The sequence below is a fragment of the Puma concolor genome, chromosome B4, assembly GCF_028749965.1.
Source record: "Puma concolor isolate L17-30 chromosome B4, mPumCon1.1.hap2, whole genome shotgun sequence".
NCBI lineage: Eukaryota > Metazoa > Chordata > Mammalia > Carnivora > Felidae > Puma > Puma concolor.
The window spans coordinates 27,637,596-27,657,668 of record NC_141673.1 but is presented as its reverse complement, the minus strand read 5'-3'; the positions used below and the strand labels follow the sequence as shown (position 1 = coordinate 27,657,668).

General features: G+C 42.0%; 1 long non-coding RNA gene across 1 annotated transcript in view; it reads right to left on the bottom strand.

Annotated features, from left to right (window-relative positions):
- LOC147578980 (uncharacterized) overlaps positions 1-20,073 on the bottom strand; it is a 347,058-nt gene that overhangs the window by 111,758 nt on the left and 215,227 nt on the right. The window lies entirely within an intron of this gene.

Here is a 20,073-nt window from a genome sequence, read left to right as displayed (position 1 = left end):
TAGAAAATTTATGGATATATTAGATAGTCTCTAAAAGGAAGGGATACATCATTGTTCTGGAACATACATTTAAAACAGGGACACGTGACACCTGGGTGGCTCCGTTGGTTAAGCGTCTGACTCTTGGGTTTCGGCTCAGGTCATGATCTCACAGCTTGGTGGGTTTAAGCCCCACCTCAGGTTCTGCACTGGCAATACAGAGCCTGCTTGGGATTCTCTCTCTCTCCCCCTCTCTCTCCACCCCCCCCTCAGTTGTGCTGTCTCTGTCTCTCTCTGAATAAATAAACTTAAAAAAAAAGAATTTCTATTTCTTAAAAAAAAAAACAGAGATACAATGAGATGGACAACTAGATTCTTTCTTCACAGCAGGAGCTCTTTCCTTTACCAAGTTTTAAGTGAAAATGACCTTATTAATATATAAATATTTATATTAAATATATATGTGTTACATATAAATATAACATAAAAATATATTATATGTAATATGTAGTCAATAAGAACATTTTTGTTTAACAAGTGTTAAACAATTCCTTCTCTGATGGAAGTATAAGTAATGACATGTGTTCTATATAACATATGTTATATAAATAATAAATAATATAGAAAAATAATATAGAAAAAATAAATAATACAGAAAATAATATATATAAACAAAGTAGTTACTATACCAACTACCTGGTTTTTATTTATGAATTATTTAAAAAAAATTTTTTTTATGTTTATTTATTTTTGAGAGAGACAGAGACAGAATGCGAGAGGGTTAGGGGCAGAGAGAGAGGGAGACACAGAATCCAAAGCAGGCTCCAGGCTCCGAGCTGTCAGCACAAAGCCCGACATGGGGCTCGAACTCATGAGCTGTGAGATCATGACCTGGGCCGAAGTCGGACGCTTAACCGACTGAGCCACCCAGGCGCCCCTACCTGGTTTTTAATAAAGGACTTTGAATCTGAACTAGTGAAAAGACAAGTAAATCATGGGATTAAATCAAGAAGACGATGTAGCCCCTCATACCAATATTTAATTACACAGTGTCTCAGGCAGGAGACACCCAAAGGAGCTCTAGGCATCTAAAGGGCGAAAATTGCTTTCTTGGAACACAATTCAAATACCAATGAAATTATTCACAAGCATAGAGACAAGTCTCTAGATGCTGGAGAAATAGCCATAGTCGAACAGGCACAGCAGGGAGGGTAACAGCTATAGTGGGAGCTGAGGGCCTAGAGGAAGTCCCTCCAGGGCTAGGTCTGCCAGGTCACTGGCCTGCACAGTCAGGAGCCTCCCAAGGGCCTCCAAAATCCCACAGTGTGCCACCAGCCCTTGGGCTCCTACCACACAGGGGCCCCAATATGCCAGTAGTGTTCGCCCGACACACATACCGACAGTGGGGAGAGAACCACAGATGTGGGTGGGCAGTTCAGAGGTGCCAGGCCCTTCCCTCCTCACTCTGGGCCCCACACATTGGAGAAGCTTGAGCCCAGGAAAGGCTGGAGGGAAAAGAGAAGCTGTGGAAGAGAATAAGAGTCATTTATCCAGACCCAGCTTTTTAAAACTACAAATTTCTACAATTTGCCCTAGATGTTTTTAAGGGATAGGAAAAGGGATTAGGCTTAGCACCACTGAAAGTATTGATTGAGAGGGGAACCTGGGTGGCTCAGTTGGTGAAGCACCTGACTGGCTCATAATCTCACGGGTTTGTGGGATCGAGCCCCACGTTGGGCTCTGTGCTGACAGCCTGGAGCCCGGAACCTGCTTTGGATTCTGTGTCTTCCTCTCTCTCTACTCCTCCCCCACTTGTACTCTGTCTCTCTCTCTCTCTCAAAAAAGAAATAAACATTAAAAAAAAATATTTTTTTTAAGGTACTGACTGGGAGGGGCGCCTGGGTGGCTCAGTCAGTTAAGCATCCGACTTCGGCTCAGGTCATGATCTCACGCTCCATGGGTTCGAGCCCCACGTCATGCTCTGTGCTGACAGCTCAGAGCCTGGAGCCTGTTTCATATTCTGTGTGTCCCTCTTTCTCTGACCATCCCCTGTTCATGCTCTCTCTCTCTGTCTCAAAAATAAATAAATGTTAAAAAAAATTTTTTTTAAATAAAAACTAAAAAAATAAAGTACTGACTGGGAAAAAAAGAGAATCGTTACATGTTTGTGCCCCAATATGTTGAGATCCCTCAAATAACCACTTACTAAGAGATCAGCGATGGCAGAGCAAGGGTAAATGGGAGATGAGACACAGGCATACATACATAATACAATAGGAAAGATTCAAATAGTTTTTGAGTAGGATACAAATAGCTACATTTCCAGGGGGATCTTCCAGGCCCTGCATTGAACCAGCTATGCCCATTAATCCATTTCATCCTCGCAAAAATAGCATATTATCCCCATTTCTCAGATAGGGAAATGGAGACTTTAAGAGGTTGAAGTGACTACAATGAGATCATACAGCATGTAAGTGGCTTGTAAGTGTCTGTGTCTTTTAATCTCCTCTCACTGCATATCCTAAACCTGGAGTAATTAAATCAACCTAGTCTTGCTTCCTACCATCTCATTTTCTAAACGTTTAAACTTAGCCCCAGAAAAATGAAAGAACTTGGCCAAAGTTGTTATTATTTGGTAGCAGAGAAAAGAGTCTAATTTTTACCACGGGGCTTATAATAAGGCTATTAAAAGGGGGAAAATAACAAATACGCCCATTAAAGTGTTATCTGCACTTCTGAACAGCAATTGTCATTATCTTAAGACATCTTAAGATGTCTTTACCTTAAGAGAGTACAAGGGAGGTGGTTACTCTGGCTGTGCTACTGTTGTGAGCAGGGACTAGAGGGACCTTATAAAATTCTAAACTATTTGTGAAGTTCGAAGACATCATTAACCTTTCTGCTATCAGTGCTGTAATGTTGGGTGCATTCCCAGCACCTAGCGCAGTACCTGCACATAGTAGGTACTCCATAAATGTTTGCTGAACGGATTCGATAGAAATATAATTAGTGTGCCCTAGACAAAAGAAATGTTCTTTTTCTTTTAACATTCTGAAGTCAATACTATGAGATTCATGTTCTGTTTTCACGGCTCACACAAGTCTGACTTGTATTTGCATCTGTAGTAGAGGGGTACAAGCGGACTCCTCTGTCATTTCTTCTGAGTCAGGTCATCATGACATTATGGCCTGTCACCAGACACCAAGGCCAGATCTTCCAGGTCAAGCTCTCTCCACTTATGTATTACTTGTTCACTTGTTCCTTTGTATAAACCATATATATACATAGTAACATAATTCACACTCCGGGGATGATCCCCAGACTTTCTTTACCCCCAATGATAGATGATGGGCAAGACTGCGTTCATGCCTCTTGCTGACAGATGTTGCTGAGCAGCCTATGCCGAAACTGAGAAACTGAAATGGGAGTTTTCATCCGCTCCCTTCTGTTAAATTCTAACTCACCTCCTCTCTCTCACACCACAGGTCTAGCTGTCTGCCCCAGGCAGTCTCTGCCAGCCAGGCCAGGCCTGATCTTGTTCTGAGAATGTCTGAGGCCGGGGATGCCTTAAAGGAAATCTTGCACTCATTCCAAAGTTGCTTCATCTTCATGGGGATTTTTTTTTTTTTTTCAGAGAAAGGTAAATGCAGCCGATCTGAGAAATCTTAGTTGATTATTTACTATTTATTACTTAACCTTCGAAAGATTCCACTGCAAAAGGGAGAGCAGGTATTTACACAGTTCACAGCCCAGGGAACTTCTTTTTCTCTGGGCGATCCCCTGAGCTAAGCCAGTTAAGCTTAAGTTTACATTCAAAGAGGCCATTTTTGTGACCCCCTCCATTTTCCAAAATGCCTAACAGTGGACACTTAAAGCGGGTGAATTGCTAACAAGATTGAAGGTGTTCAGTTTTTACATCATTCCTGAATTGTTGATGGAGATTTACAAATTAGCTTTACCTGTGCACATGATGATCCCTAGCTAATCTGCACAGCACATAAGGAAAGCTGTCAATAAAGGGCTAATGAAGACTGAATATAAAAGAAAACCTTCTCAACGTAGAACTATGAAAACTGAAATGTGACTTTTACTGTTTTGGAATATGGCTGTGCAGTTTTAGAGCATCATTTCATGGGACTTGACTTTTCAGGCCCAGTCTTTGTGCAGATAAGAACTGTTATGCTTTATAAGAGACTCTTAAAAACTGAGAACAAACTGAGGGCTGATGGGGGGTGGGCGGGAGAGGGGGGTGGGTGATGGGTATTGAGGAGGGCACCTTTTGGGATGAGCACTGGGTGTTGTATGGAAACCAATTTGACAATAAATTTCAAAAAAAACTGTTATGCTTTAGAAATGTTATTATTACTATTATTATTATTATTTATCTAAGGCAATGACTCAAAATACCTAAGTGCTATTTGAAAAAAGCCAGGCAATAACACAGTGTAAAAACTCATACTAACAACTATTATTTCAAAGGGTATAGGGAACACCATCCGTTCTTCTTAGAGTCCTTAAAAAATACAGTAAGTAAAGGTGGAGGACTTTATGTTACATAAAAGGCAAAGGCAAAGAGGACACATGGTAAGCAGACTTAACTAAATACCCCAAATAATAGTGTGGGTTTTTTTTAAAAAAAATTTAATGTTTTTTTAATTTACTTTTGAGAGAGAGAGAGACAGAGAGAGCACGAATGGGGGAGGGGCAGAGAGAGAGGGAGACAGAATCTGAAGCAGGCTCCAGGCTCCAAGCTGTCAGCACAGAGGTCGACATAGGGCTTGAACTCGTGAACCGCAAGATCGTGACCCGAGCTGAAGTCGGACGCTTAACCAACTGAGCCACCCAGGCGCCCCAATAGTGCACTTTTTATTTTGGCTCTATTAGTTAGGAATAGCATTTGGATGCAAATGATAGGTACTAGAAGTGGCTAAAGAAAATCAGTGGTTTATTCTCACTTATGAAGAAAGTCTGAAGGTACGTGGTCCTCAGAGTCTCTTTGCCATCCTTAACCTCATGATCCAACGTGGGAGCTGAAATCCCAGCCATCCCACCTGTGTCCCAGGAAAGAGGAAAAAGGAAAGCAAAAGACAAAAGGAGTGTTTTATTCTGCTTTCCAGAAGCCCCACCCATACAGTTGCCAGATTTGGCCAATACAAATGTTATACGTTATATGAACATACTTAGGTGAAGAATTATTCTTTGTTTACCTGGAATTCAAATTTAACCTGGGCATTCTGTGTTTTATCTGACAACCCTGCCCCCCCTAACGGCATCTCCCTAGATCTCATTGGCCACCTCTACTGCAAGACAAGCTGGGAAATGCAGTCTTTTTGCCAGGCACATTGCCACATTGGAGTTGTTTTATTAAGGAAGAAATAAAAATTAAGTACTGGGTAGGGAGCTAACAGTCTTTACAGGAGTGAAGGGGAATCTGAGGAAAGGCCAGGGCTTCATCCGTGCCCGCCGCCCTCTAAGAAGCATTTCTTGACTGCATCAGTCCCTCGTGGTCGCTCTGGCCTCTGAAAGCATATGGCCCTTTGTCTTGGCTTTGGACACAAGGTATGATTTTTTTTTTAATCTTTGTTTATTTATTTTGAGAGAGAGGCAGTGTGAGTGGGGGAGAGGCAGAGAGAGAGAGAGGGAGAGAGAGAATCCCAAGCAGGCTCTGTGCTGTAAGCACAGTGTCCGATGCAGGGGCTCGATCCCACACACTGTGAGCTCACAACCTGAGCCAAGATCAAGAATCAGGCACTTAACTAAGGCCACCCAGGTGTGCCACAAAGTATGATTTTTAATAAACATATAAGAATTGATATAGTCAGGGAGTTGTTGTCTTCTTCAAAGAGGTCAGATGCTAACAATATGCCACCCTTCAAAATACTTTTGCAATTTAGATCCTGATGGAGAAGAAATCTTTCCTTACAAGGGATACAGGAAGCTTTAGTGGCAGAAAGGACCATGGATGCCTTTGAAATTTGTTGTCTTTGAGCAAAAATGTTCAACAAACTCCATTCTACATCAAACTTATTACCACTCCTTCCCAGAGCTTCCTCCCACCATTGTAAGAACACAAGATTATCTTTTTTAAAAATCTAATCAATTTTTTAAGTTAATTTATTTTGAGAGCGAGCAAGCGTGTGCATGTGAATGAGGGAGGGGCAGAGAGAGAGAGAATCCCAAGCAGGCTGGCTCCACACTGTCAGCACAGAGCCTGATGTGGGTCTTGATCCCACAAACCATGAGACCATGACCTGAGCCAAAATCAAGAGTTGGACACTGATGAGTGAGCCACCTGGGCGCCCCCCAGAACACAAGATTATCTTAGAGAATGTCAACAGCTCTAGCCAGCGGGGACCAGGTGTAACAAAGCAGCTGGTTTAGGAAACTGGCTTTGGAAAGCTCAATGGCCTCTCCTAACTCAATCATCTGTGGCCTGATCAATCTCTTAAAAAAATTGTTTTTTAATGTTTATTTATTTTTGAGAGAGGGAGAGACAGAGCACAAGCAGGGAAGGTGCAGAGAAAGAGGGAGACACAGAATCTGAAGCAGGCTCCAGGCTCTGAGCTGTCAGCACAGAGCCCAATGTGGGGCTCACAAACCGTGAGATCATGACCTGAGCTGAAGTTAGCTGACTGAGCCACCCAGGCACCCCTGATCAATCTCTTTAAAACATGGTTTACATTGTGTTGCATCCTAAAACAAAGATAGGGAGCAATGAAAGGAAACAGACCTGAATAAAATTCACTCCATGTTTCCCTTCAAAGACTTTAATTTGGGGGGTTCCTTTTACCTGACGATGACTCTTTACAGTTCCTCCCCACTATAAACCATGCTTCCCAGCTTTTCCCTGGCTCTTACCTGGACAAATTTAGGGTGTTTTATAAAGATCAGTTCTACTGGCAAATGGCACGTAAGCACATCCAACCTATCTACAGATGCCTTCCCAGGGTTAACTGTGTGGTCAGCAAGTTCTCAAAAGTAAGGATAAAATGATTTTTCTACGATTGAATCTTAATAACCATTTCTATGGTTCAATGCCTTCCCTGGGTGGCTGCTGGGCAAACATCTCCATGGGTGCTGATAACAGTTAAACACGTTCCACGTACACATTCAGCCTGGGGTTTAGCCACGTTCAACTCTGGGTTTGTCATATGCTCCTTCGTTATTTATACTGCTTTCAGTCAGCTACTTGATACTTAATAAAATTTGCCTCCAAGCTGTCCTGCAGGGAAAACGACCTATCCGAGGGGAATGCTGTTCCAACTTTATAACCTCTGATGATTGCCTAATAGCCCTCTGAAAAGGTTGCAGGACTGGAGCAAGCGAAAGTCTGGGCTGCTTCCTGGCATTTAAGGGCACCGAGTGCCTTAGTGTAAATAGAATTACACCCCCTGCTTTTGGGGGGCCTTTCCAGCCAACCTCTCCCCCACAGGAGCAAGTGTAGACAACATGAGTTATGTGGAAATTTGGCCTCTGCTCAAGGTCAGAACAAGCAGGGTTCGTCAGTGATGATTTTACCAATCTTTCAGTTATTTCAGAAAGCAGGAAGAGAACATAAGAGTGGCAAGAATGGATCTATGGGATGGAAATAATGAGCCATTTATAACCCAAAATGAGACTGCCAGGAAAAACAAACAAAAAAAAGTACATTTTATCAGAGGCCTACGCTGCCCAAGGCTAGTGGGGTACAAGGTACTGAGTGTTCAGCTTCGTGGGCCAAGAGCTACAGTAAGTCATGCCCCCCTGGGCCGCTTCTCTCCTGTCAGCCGGATCAAGCAGCCTTAACCACCTGGTGGAGAAGAGCTTTAGTGTTTTCTAAGTGTGTGCTGGGTGGATGCTTCACATTTTTGATAAAGATGTGGAGTCATGTTGCAACACTTAACAAGTGTGCCTCTGCGTAAGAGTTGCGCAATTCCCAGAGGCACGGGGCTCCGTGCATCAGCGGGGCCCTGCAAACACACGGCTTACGTAATGCAGGATGAGGCCCTCCAGGTTTCTCCTCCTTGTAGCCTCGGGAAGAATTTTCAGGCTCTGAACGTGGTCCTGGTTTCCGGCAGTTCTTTGCCCCAAAGGTGCATACGGTGCCTCAGCTGTCGGCACCTGCCAGAGAGGTAGAGAAGGCTGCCGCTTCTGGCACCAGCACCAAGGAGGCTGGCTCTGGTCCCCAGGTGGCCTTGGCCTACCACACAGCACCCTATAGGGAGGGAGAGTGAGGGCTTTTCATCTAGGGAGTCTAGGCCAGAAGACTGAACTGGGGCTGCTCCGGTAGGTGACGAAAATGAAACGGATTTCCCCAAAGCAAGGTTGTCCTAGTTAGATCAGGAGCACTGTTAATGGTTTGCTCACAGCTCCTTTGTCTGCTGGTTGGAAATCTGGCGCTGTGCTCTCCTCCTCCGCTCACCTGGAGCGGTTCTAAAGTAGGTCGGCTGCGTGTCTGATGCCCTCTCACCTCCAATCACTGTACCCGTGCCTGCCTCCCTGTTTGGCTTCTGTTTCCATCTAGGCTTCCATTACTCGACAAAGCTTTGGAGCACCTGCCATGTGCCAGGGGCTGTGCCAGGCGCTGGACACCAGACAGGGCTTTCACAACACCTGGTGGCCCCCTGGGGCACACTGGGCTAGTCCTACATGGGCCTCTCCTCCTGTGTGACTTCCAGCCTCACCATGTCCCCAAATTATCTATCCTTCCCTCCACTCACCTCCCGTGACTCCTTCTCTCCTCCCTTTGGGGGTAGAACTATTTCTTTATAATTGTTCCATTGGTAATCTAACAAATTAATCTTATAAAAGTGTTGCTTTTGGGGGCGCCTGGGTGGCTCAGTTGGTTAGTCGTCTGGCTTCGGCTAGGGTCATGGCCTCGCAGTTCGTGGGTTCCAGCCCCACACTGGGCTCTGTGCTGATGCTCAGAGCCTGGAGCCTGCTTCAGATTCTGTGTCTCCCTCTCTCTCTGCCCCTCCCCTGCTCACACTCTGTCTCTCTCTCTCTGAAAAATAAATAAACATTTTTTAAAAAGTGTTAATTTTGGTAATCACTGATCACTCTCATGGGTTTTTCGCATTAAAAAGCGATGGTTTGAAGCAAGGATGCCTTCCATGAAATGAACAAAAGGCAAGCTGAGGAATTTGAAACTAGAGGGCACGGCGGCAGGCGGGGGGGAGGGGGGGGGGAGGTACTGCCTGAGCAGATTCTTTCCAATTTTACCAGGAGATGGTTGCCTCTTGCACCCCTTCCCTTATTACTGGTGAGCTATGTGTGCAGTGTTCAAGGGAACAAATTCTGCAGTTGTACTTCCTGGGTTCAAATCCCAGCTCTGCATGTTCAAATCTTAGGAAGGTTATTTGATCTTTGTTCCTTAATTTCCTCATGAAAAGACGGATGGTAGAAATAGCTAAGTACATCTCACGGGGTGGTTTGGGGATTAATCTAAGTTAGTATGCATGAAATTTTTATAATACTGGCATGCATAGGGGCGCCTGGGTGGCGCAGTCGGTTGAGAGTCCGACTTCAGCCAGGTCACGATCTCGCGGTCGGTGAGTTCGAGCCCCGCGTCGGGCTCTGGGCTGATGGCTCAGAGCCTGGAGCCTGTTTCCGATTCTGTGTCTCCCTCTCTCTCTGCCCCTCCCCCGTTCATGCTCTGTCTCTCTCTGTCCCAAAAATAAATAAACGTTGAAAAAAAAAATAATACTGGCATGCATAGAAAACATTCTATAAATATTAACTTTGATTTTTCTTGAGGCCAATTCTCTCTCTCTCTCTCTCTCTCTCTACACACACACACACACACACACACACACACACGTATATACATAAAGTAGAAAGGATAGAATTGGCCTCATGTATATACATATATGTGTGTGTGTGTGTGTGTGTGTGTGTGTGTGTGTGTGTAATTTATTGTCGAGTTAGCTAACATATAGTATATACAGTGTAGTCTTGGCTTTGGGGGTAGATTCCCATGATTCATCACTTACGTACAAGACCCAGTGCTCATCCCAACAAGTACACACCTCAATGCCCATCATCCATTTTCCCTGCCCCACCCCACCCCTCCACCCCCATCAACCCTCAGTTTGTTCTCTGTATTTGAAAGTTTCTTATGGTTTGCCTCTTGAGGCCAATTCTATCCTTTCTACTTTATAGTCAGATTCTCGTATGAGTCTGTGCACCCTCAAGAGAGGACTGGTTATTTGGGGCTACAGTTTCCTCATCTGCAAAACAGGAAGTAGTCATTGAATGAGGATGTGGGGACAGAGGACCAGTCAGGTGACCAGGTTCTGGTCTGTGTTCCCCATTGGCTTCCTGACCTTGGACAACTCATGTAACCTCACTGCATCCCAGAGATTGGACTTGGTCTGCCTTTTCCAACTCAGATCTTTCAGATAACACCAGTGGAATTATTACCATGTGCCTGAACCACATCTTCATACTTACTTGATATTTTCCTTCAGATACTCTTTAAATCAACTCACTATCATATGTAACTGTGCAGTAAGTGGTAATACCCATATACTCAAGGGTTTAATATGCTAGGTATAGATTTTTCTAATGCATGTTAAAGTAAATACTTCATGGCATTTTAAAATGTTTGTATAATATCCAAACCATTTTCATGCTACCAATGATGTACACATGCCATTATAGGGAAATCTGCATTAAATTTTCACTATGGATCCAGCCAGCTCTAAAGCCTGTTACTCTTAAATGTAATTTTCAGGTGGTTATTTAACTTTGGATGTGTTTCTTTATATCATTTACCTCCCTGAGGGCACGGACTATGGCTTATATACCTCTTGAGGCACCTAGCACCTAGAAGAGTGCTTGGTAAATATTTACTTTTAAATTATGCATGCATATGTATGCATGCATACATACATACAAACAGATCTGTCTTCTACTAACCACCAGGCTGATACCAAAAAATGCACATTTCTTTTTCTCCACATCAGTATCATTATTCCTTGGGTGGTTGTTCATTAACTGAAGTAAAGCGTGTGGACTTCCAGGCCATGAGGGATCCTCGGTAAACATTAGTTTCCCTAACTGCCTTCTCTCTTCCCCGCGCCCTTTGCTAGTGAATAGGGTTGTCTGTGTGAAAAGTAGAAAGTGAGGCCACTTCCTAAGGGGTTTATAACCCTGGCTATTGTTGGGCCAGAAAAACTGTCCTCAACATCAGCCCTAAAAGAGTCCATTCCCAGGACTAGGAACATCTGATCTAAGAAAGAAATTTCATTTCTAAATACTATTATTGAAGATGTCTCAAGAAACTGTCTGAAGATTTACTGACAGTTCCTCAGAAAAATGTAAGGCACACCCACAGTGTCACAGCACAGTTCTGGGTTCATAGCTGGAGCAGTTTCTCAACCCACCGGCATTTATTAAGCACCTTCTTGAGCCCCTTCTGTGTCAGTGATCTTGAGAGATACAAATCTGAATGAGACTATCAGATTGTGAAGAGAAGAGCAGGCTGTCAGTGCCTTGAAGGCAAGGAAGAGGTCTCATGCATCCCTGCACCCCTGGGTCTCAGCACAGCATCCACTTGTGATAGCTACATATTAAGTATTTGCTCCATCGATGAACAAATGAATGATTGAAGACAGCAGTCTAACACCCAAAGAGCCTGCGATCTGTTTGAGACAAGAGAAGACACAGACAGTTAAAGTGTTAATTGACAATAAACCTAACATTACAAGAGAAAACACAGGCTAGGAAAGGTCAAATAAGAACGTCCTGTCAGAAACCTGCCCCCCAAGCAGCGAGCGTCGAATCAGCAGCAGGTCTCACAGAAAAGTGTGTGTTGGCCAGTCTTCCCTGCTTACCACTTTTCTGCCCAGGAGCCCAACGTAAGAGAGAAGTTGCTAGGTTGCTGTCATGTGACTGGTTTCTAAAGGCCACAGAGTTTATCAGCAGGGTATTTTTTAATGCAAAAAAACCAGTAAGTATTTATCTGCCCAAGCACTCTTCATTCATCCACAGGCAAAGAAATGGCAATGATGACTCTTTGAGAGATATGGAATTAGCATGTACGAGGGGTTAGGAGGCTTTAATTATACAGGCTGGAAATCAGGGCGACCTCGCAACATGAGGCCTTTGCCATGACTTCCTGAGAAGAGGCCCCGGACTTCCTATGTAGCTCTTTCTAGGATTCCAAGCTGTCAGCATAAAAGTCGCAGCCTGAACCAGTGTTCTTTTGTCCATTAGTTACTGAAATACTCTTCCCAAATATACACATAACTGAAACATGCCTTCTTCTGTAGAGTTTTAAGCCATTTTTCGTCTGCAAATCAGACCATAGATTTTAGTCCGTTTCATTGGGCACTGATCCCACCAGCAGCAAAACCTTAATTAATTGGTAAAAATGACATTTTCATTCAAATTCTTTTTGAAAAATGGTTTGTATACATGGCCAATAAAAATTTCATGGTGCAAAACAGCTTGGAGGCAGAAAGTAAATTTTCATCCACCTCTGCAACCTAGTCTATGCCACAGAGGCACCCACTATTATATTTCCTGTGTATCCTTCCAGAAATAGTCTATATATGCACAAGCCTATATGCCTATATGCACACCTCCTTTTCTTGCACATCCTTCTCTGTTCCTTTAGTGAAGCTTAACAAGATATTGCAGTTACTTGTAAATCCATAGTTAGATTTACCACTTTCATTTGAACAGCTGGACTATGTTTCATTGTATGGCTGTCCCAAAATTTACCCAGCCCCCTACTGATAGACAAATAGGTGGTTTCCCATTTTTTTGCTCCCACAAACATCTTTTTGCACATATATATGAACAGAACTATGAATCAATGCCTTAAAGTAGAATTGCAGAGACGAAGCCTATGTAAATTTCAATTCTGCTGGACAGTCTCAAATAGTGACACTTAGCTCCGGATGGGAATTGCTAAAAGTAAGATACTTGTTCATGCCAGAAACAAGAGTGAAGACAGTATTTTATTTTAAACTTTAGTACCTTAGGCAAGCAGCACATTTATTTATGAAACTCATTTATCAATGTCTTACCCACCTAAGCACGCACGCGCAAAGACATTACTGTGAGTCTACTCAAAATACACTGTGACAACAACTTACTAAATGAGGAACTTGCTAGAAGTTTTTTACCACCAAATAGTGTGCGTGTTGCAATGGGGTTAGTTCACTAATACCGCACATTCTCCACTTTGCTTTTGCTATGTTTACTACCCTTTGTGGTCCTGGTCATTTAGCAACACTAAATGCCTTATTTTTCTTTTGTAACCAAAGATGAGTTTATAACCTTGACTCCTTCCTTCCTCCTCTGAAACACTGGCACATCATTTCTTCTCACCATGGTTTCCCCACAGAGGTAATCGGTCTTAAAATGTCAGGTAAGGCAGATAGATTATAGACGCATCCACGAAAAGGACTCTGTCACAATGGAACTTTGATTTATTTAATTTTCTATTACCTACGGGGTGAGTTGGTGAACAACAATCCTGTATTCTGTTCAGTTGCCTTCACTTCCTTCACTGGCTTCTCATATTTAAAAGAAGGTAAAGAGACCCAGAACATTCTCCAGTTTCTTTAGTGTTTACCCAATTTACACTCTGTGCTACAATCCCCAGTTGGGGCTCCTTTCCTATTTGCTCTTGTAACATGAGAAACCATGTGGAGGTTTTGTGTTTGTTTTGTAACAAGCTGTTACCATTTTCTTTTCCCTGTCCCTGACCACAAACACATGACCTTCCTGGTAACCACTGAAAATCTGCATCTGACCAGGTTGAAACCAAATGAAGTCATTTTGTTTCTATTGGTGACAAGCAATTAAATAAATGTTCTGCTTACATTTAGAACGGGTTGTAAATTTTTGGAAAGAAAAAAAAGGGTTTAAAAGCCTTACTTCAAATATCTCTGGGCTTCGTGGATCCATGAAATGATTTCTGTAATATGAGTAACCAAGAAGCTTCATTTTTACATATACCTCAGAATCACTCTCAAAGAGCCAGAGATTGTGGGTGAAAAAAATAAAAACAAAAAGAACATTTAGACTGCAAGAGGCAATTTTAATATCCTCATGCTATGAGCCGTTTAAGCTCCTTAGTCCAGATAGACCTGCTGTCTTAGAAAGCAATGAAAACAACTGATCTTCTGTATAAAGATAAGAAAAAGAGATACTTTCGGTAGTAGAACTTCCGATTCGCCTGAGTTTGGTCACCTGTCCACATGGGAGTTTGGAATCTGGTGCCGCTACTCTTCGTCTTGCCGTATGGTGTCACCAGAAAGTGGGACCCCGGGGACTTAGGAAAGGAAATAAGGACAAAAAGTGGGAGCCACCACACTATTCCAGACCAAGCTACAGAAACCTTGAAGGAAAAGCCCCAAACACAAGCAGCTGACCAAATGCTTGATACAATGGAGCAGTTTCAAAATCAGTAAAGAAAATTGCCCTATTTGGGGCACTTAAACCAAAACCACAAATAATGCCTTTGGCAATGGACTTCTTCCTTTGTGCTCTCTCCCCTTTTATTCAACAAGCATGGCTTAGGCATGCTTTAGGTGCCAGGCTTTCTGGTAGATGCTGTACAAAGAGTCAAAAGTCAACTCTATCAGTCAGTGAGCAGTCATTAAATATTATGGAATGAATGAACTAATAAATGCATGAATGAAGGAATAAAATTTCAATAAATCAGGTTAAGGGAGAAAAGACAGATAAGCAAATGGTATGTATAGAATACAGAGAAGTGAGTAACCAGTTCTAGCCAGGGTAGTAGAGAAAGGCTTCAGGCTTGAGGTGACCATCAAATGGATAATGGCCAAATGAATGGGGGAAGAAGAGGTCTTTCAAACAGGCAAGTGAATAAGCATAGCATGAACAAAGGCTTAAAGCAGAGATCAACAAACAACAGCCCATGGATCAAATCTGTGGCATCACCTGTTTTTTGTAAATCAAGTTTTATTGGGACACAGCCATACCTAGTCATTTACATTTTGTCAATGGCTACTTTCACATTACAACAGCAGCACCAACTAGTTGCAACAGAGACCACAAGACCCCCCAAAACTAAAATATTTACTATATATCAGGGGCTTGTAGGAAGTCTCAGCTGCTGGAGCTCAGGAGTCCTAAAAGGGGCTCAATGAGAGATGAGACAGAAGGCACCAGACCCTGAAGGTTATTCTATGCCATATCAAGAAGTTTGGTCTTGATCTTCAAGAAATGGGTAACAAGAGCTATTTTGCATTTAGAAATGTTTCTTGAGTGTCAGGATAGAGAAGAGATATGCAAGACTGCAGTTGGAGACCAGTTCTCCAAACCTTACATCTCTGACAAATTCTTTGATTCATCAAACATCAGAGAGCTTAACGTTTGACATGCATCTTGCTATATGATTGGGAAACAGAGCCACTCAATCAACGTTTATTGATTAAAGGAATTAAGGAAGGAATACTGACAACATTTTAATAGCATCGTTATTTAAAGGTTTCCTGAACAGGCTGCTTCTGCTATGAAGCCACTGGCTGAGATTCCTGCCAGTCTCCAGTTTCTACACCAGTAGACATTGAGATCCAGACGTGAGGAGGTTAATAGTGAAACACAAGCCAGAGAGAAATTCCTTCCTTCATCTCTGTGCCAACATCATCAAATACCAGTCACTGGCCAAACCGGTGTTTATTATGTGCCGTGTGGCCTAATGAGAGGGGATGAGACAAGAAGCAGCTCAACTAACAACTGTCATAAAAATAATATCTTTGGGTTCCATGTGGCATTTTTCGTTGGAAGGTCTTGAATCATTTTTTTTTTTATCTTGTGTAACTATTATTTCCATTTTATTTCCACTAAAGGAAAAGCCAAAGCACAGGGAGAGGTTGTGACTCGCCTAAGGTCACTGAGCAAATCAGAAAAGCAGTTTTTAAATGCTGGGAAGAGTTTCAGGATATGGGAAATCCAGTTTCCTTCTCCATCTAGAATGGGCCAGGTTCATGACTCAGTAAGGAACACAGCATTATCCAAGCTAAATGTCTCCTAAAAAGGAGTCATGCTAGGGGTGCCTGGGTGCCTCAGTTGGTTTAAGCGTCCATTTTCAGCTCAGCTCATGATCTCGAGGTTTGTGGGTTAGAGCCCCTTATTGGGCTCTCTGCTGTCAGTGTAGAGCCCACTTTGGATTCTCTGTCCCCCTGACACTTGTGCTCATGCTCTCTCTCTCAAAACTAAACATTAAAAAAAAAAAAAAAAAAAAAAGGAGTCATGCTAGAGGAGATTCAGGGAACAAAGGTCTATGGCAGGTTCATGTTTCCACTAGTCATTCATTGTCCCTGCCCATCGAATTTTAATACCTATTACCAAAGTCCATTACAGGTGCAGAAGAGCCTCTTCAAAGATCCAGCCCAAGGAAGTGGAGGGCTCTGGTTTGGGGGTGTCTTTCCTTTTTGGCCATCCCCCTGCCACCATTGCCCATGAAGTCTAAGCCTCCCCGTTCCTTTACTCATTAGAAGCCTGTGCCAAGGCTAGCCAGAGGTTCCATTTGCTCTGCAATAACCCTGTATTCACCTTCTGTCCCAACATAAGTACTCATAAATACCCCTTTCACTCTAACAAATGTCCCAGTTTGGACCATAAATTAATTGTGTGGTCCTTCTAGCTCTGACAAATCAGGATGCTTCTACATTCCATCTGAAAGCCTTCAGACAATTCCTCTAAATAGGATTATTCTATCTTAGACACTTTTGTTTTCTAGACCCAGGATTTTTTGAAAACCTGTAATTCCCATACGGTTAGCATAGTGTTATATTGGTTTCAGGTATATAATATAATGATTCAACAATTCTATGTGTTACTCAGCGCTCATCATGATAAATGTACTCTTAATCTGCTTCACCTATTTCACCCATCCCCCACCCACCTCCCCTCTGGTAACCATCAGTTTGTTCTCTATAGTTAAGAGTCTGTTTTTTGGTTTGTCTCTTTTTTTCTTTGTTTATTTTGCTTCTTGAATTCCACATATGAGTGAAAAATCATATGGTATCTGTCATTCTCTGACTGACTTACTTCACTTAGCAGTTTATAACCTCTAGATCCATCCATGTTGTTGCAAATGGCAAGATATCATTCTTTTTATCGCTGAGTAATGTTCCATAGTATATATACACCACTTCTTCTTTATCCATTCATTTATCAATGGATATTTGGGTTGCTTCTATAATTTGGCTATTGTCAATAATGCTGCAGTAAACATATGGGTGCATATATCCCTTTGAATTAGTGTTTTTGTATTCTTTGGGTAAATACCTGGTAATGGAATTACTAGGTTTTATGGTAATTCTATTTTAAATTTTTCGAGGACTCTCCATACTATTTTCCCCAGTGGCTGCACAAGTTTGTATTCCCACTGACAGTGCATTAAGATCCTGTTTCTCCAAATCCTCACCAACACTTTCTTGTATTTTTTATTTTAGCCATCCGACAGGTGTGAGGTGATACCTCATTGTGGTTTTGATTTGCGTTTCCCTGATGATGAGTGATGTTGAGCATCTTTTCATGTGTCTATTGCCATCTGTATGTCTTCTTTGGAGAAATGTCTGTTCATATCTTCTGCCCATTTTTAATTGGATTATTTGGGGGTTTTTTTGGTGTTGAGTTGTATAAGTTCTTCATATATTTGGGATACTAACCCTTTATCAGATATGTCATTTACAAATATCTTCTCCCATTTAGTAGGTTGTCTTTTAGCTTTGTTGATGGTTTCCTTTGCTCTGAAGAAGCTTTTTTATTTTGATGTAGTCCCAGTAGTTTCTTTTTGCTTTTGTTTCCCTTGCCTTGGGAAACATATCTATAAAAATGTTGCTATGGCCAATGTCAGAAATATTACTGCCTCCGCTCTCTTCTAGGATGTTTATAGTTTCAGATCTCACATTTAGGTATTTAATCCATTTTTAGTTAATTTTTGTGTATGGTATATGTATCTGTAGATTGATTTGGGCAGTGTAGACATTTTAACAATATTTGTTCTCCCAATCCATGAGCATGGAATACCTTTCCATTTGTTTGCATCACGTTCAATTTCTTTCATTAGTGTTTTGTAGTTTTCAGAGTATAAGTCTTTTATTTTCTCAGTTAAGTTTATTACTAGATATTCTTTTTGGTGCAATTGTAAATAGGATTATTTTCTTAATTTCTCTTTCTGCTATTTCATTATTGTTGTACAGAAATGCAACAGATTTCTGTATATTGATTTTGTACCCTGTGACTTTGCTGAATTAGTTTATCAGTTCTAGCAGCTTTTTGGTGGAGTCTTTAGGGTTTCCTTTTTTTAATGCTTATTTTTGAGAGAGAGAGAGAGAGAGAGAGAGAGAGAGAGAGAAACAGAGCATGAGTGGGAGAGGTGCAGAGACAGAGAGGGAGACACAGAAGCCAAAGCAGGCTCCAGCCTCTGAGCTGTCACCACAGAGCCCAACACAGGGCTCAAACTCATGGACTATGAGATCATGACATGAGCTGAAGTTGGACACTTAACCAACTGAGCCAGCCAGGCACCCGGGTTTCCTTCTTTTTGAGAGAGACAGTGCGCATGTAGGTGTCAGTGAGAGAAGGGCAGAGGGAGAGAGAATCTTAAGCAGGTTCCATGCCCAGTGTGGAGCCCAACATGGCACTGGCTCCATCTCAGGACGGTGAGATGATGACCTGAGCCGAAATACAGTCAGATGCTTAAGCAACTGAGCCACCCAGGCACCCCTAGGGTTTTCTATATATAGTATCACGTCATCTGCAAATAGTGAACATTTTACTTCTTCTTTATCAATTTGGATGCCTTTTCTTTCTTTTTTCTTGTCTGATTGCTGTGTCTAGGACTTCCAGTACTATGTTGAATAAAAATGGTAAGAGAGGACATCCTTGTCGTATTCCCGATCTTAGGGGAAAGGCTTTCAGTTTTTCACCATTGAGTATGATGTTAACTGTTAGGTTTTCCATACATAGCCTTTATTATGTTGATGTATGTTGCTTCTAAACCTGCTTTGTTGAGGGTTTTCATCATGAATGGATGTTGTACTTTGTTAAATGCTTTTCAGCAGCTTTTGAAATGATCATATGGTTTTTATCCTTTCCCCTGTTGATGTGATGTATCACATTGATCTATTTGTATATACCAAACCACCCTTGCATCCTGGGAATAAATCCCACTTGAATGTGGTGACTGATTTTTTTAATGTACTGTGGGGTTCAGTTTGCAAATATTTTGTTGAGGATTTCTGCATCTATGTTCATCAGAGATATTGGCCTGTAGCTCTTTTTTTTGTAGCGTCTCTATCCGGTTTAGTGTCAGGGTAATGCTGTCCTCATCAAATGAATTTGGAAGCTTTTCATCCTCTCAATTTTTGGAATAGTTTGAGAAGAATAAATATTAACTCTTATTTAAATTTTTGGTAGAATTCACCTGTGAAGCCATCTTGTCCTGGATTTTTGTTGTTGGGAGTTGCTTTTTTTAACACTTTTTTTAAAAGTTTATTTATTTTGAGAGAGAGAGAGAAAAGTGTACACACTAGTGGGGAGGGGCACAGAGAGAGGGAGAGAGAGAATCCCAAGCAGGCCCTGCGTGGTCAGCGCAGAGCCCAATGTGACACTTGATCTCATAAAACGTGAGATCATGACCTGAGCCGAGATCGAGTCAAACACTTAACCAACTGAGCCATCCAGGTGCCCCAGGAGTTTTTTGATTACTGATTCCATTTCACTGCTGGTAATCAGTCTGTTTCAACTTTCTATTTATTTGTGATTCAGTTTTGGGAAGTTATTTATTTCTAGTAATTTATCCATTTCTTCTAGGTTGTCCAATTTGTTGGCATATATTTTTCATAATATTCTCTTATAATCCTTATAATCCTGAGGTTAGACCCAGCATTTTGAACTCATGATAGACCCAAACTACCAATCAGTTCAGGGATCTCCTTTTATGGGTGACCTAATCTCTATACAAATGTCTGGTAATAGTTTGCTGTGCAGTCCACATAACAATTAATTACTAATTGTTATAAATAATTTCCTTGCCTTGTGCTTTTCCATATCTTTAATATATCGCTCCTTGCACCATTCTCAAGAAGCTGACAAATCAACCGTCCTCTCTGTCCC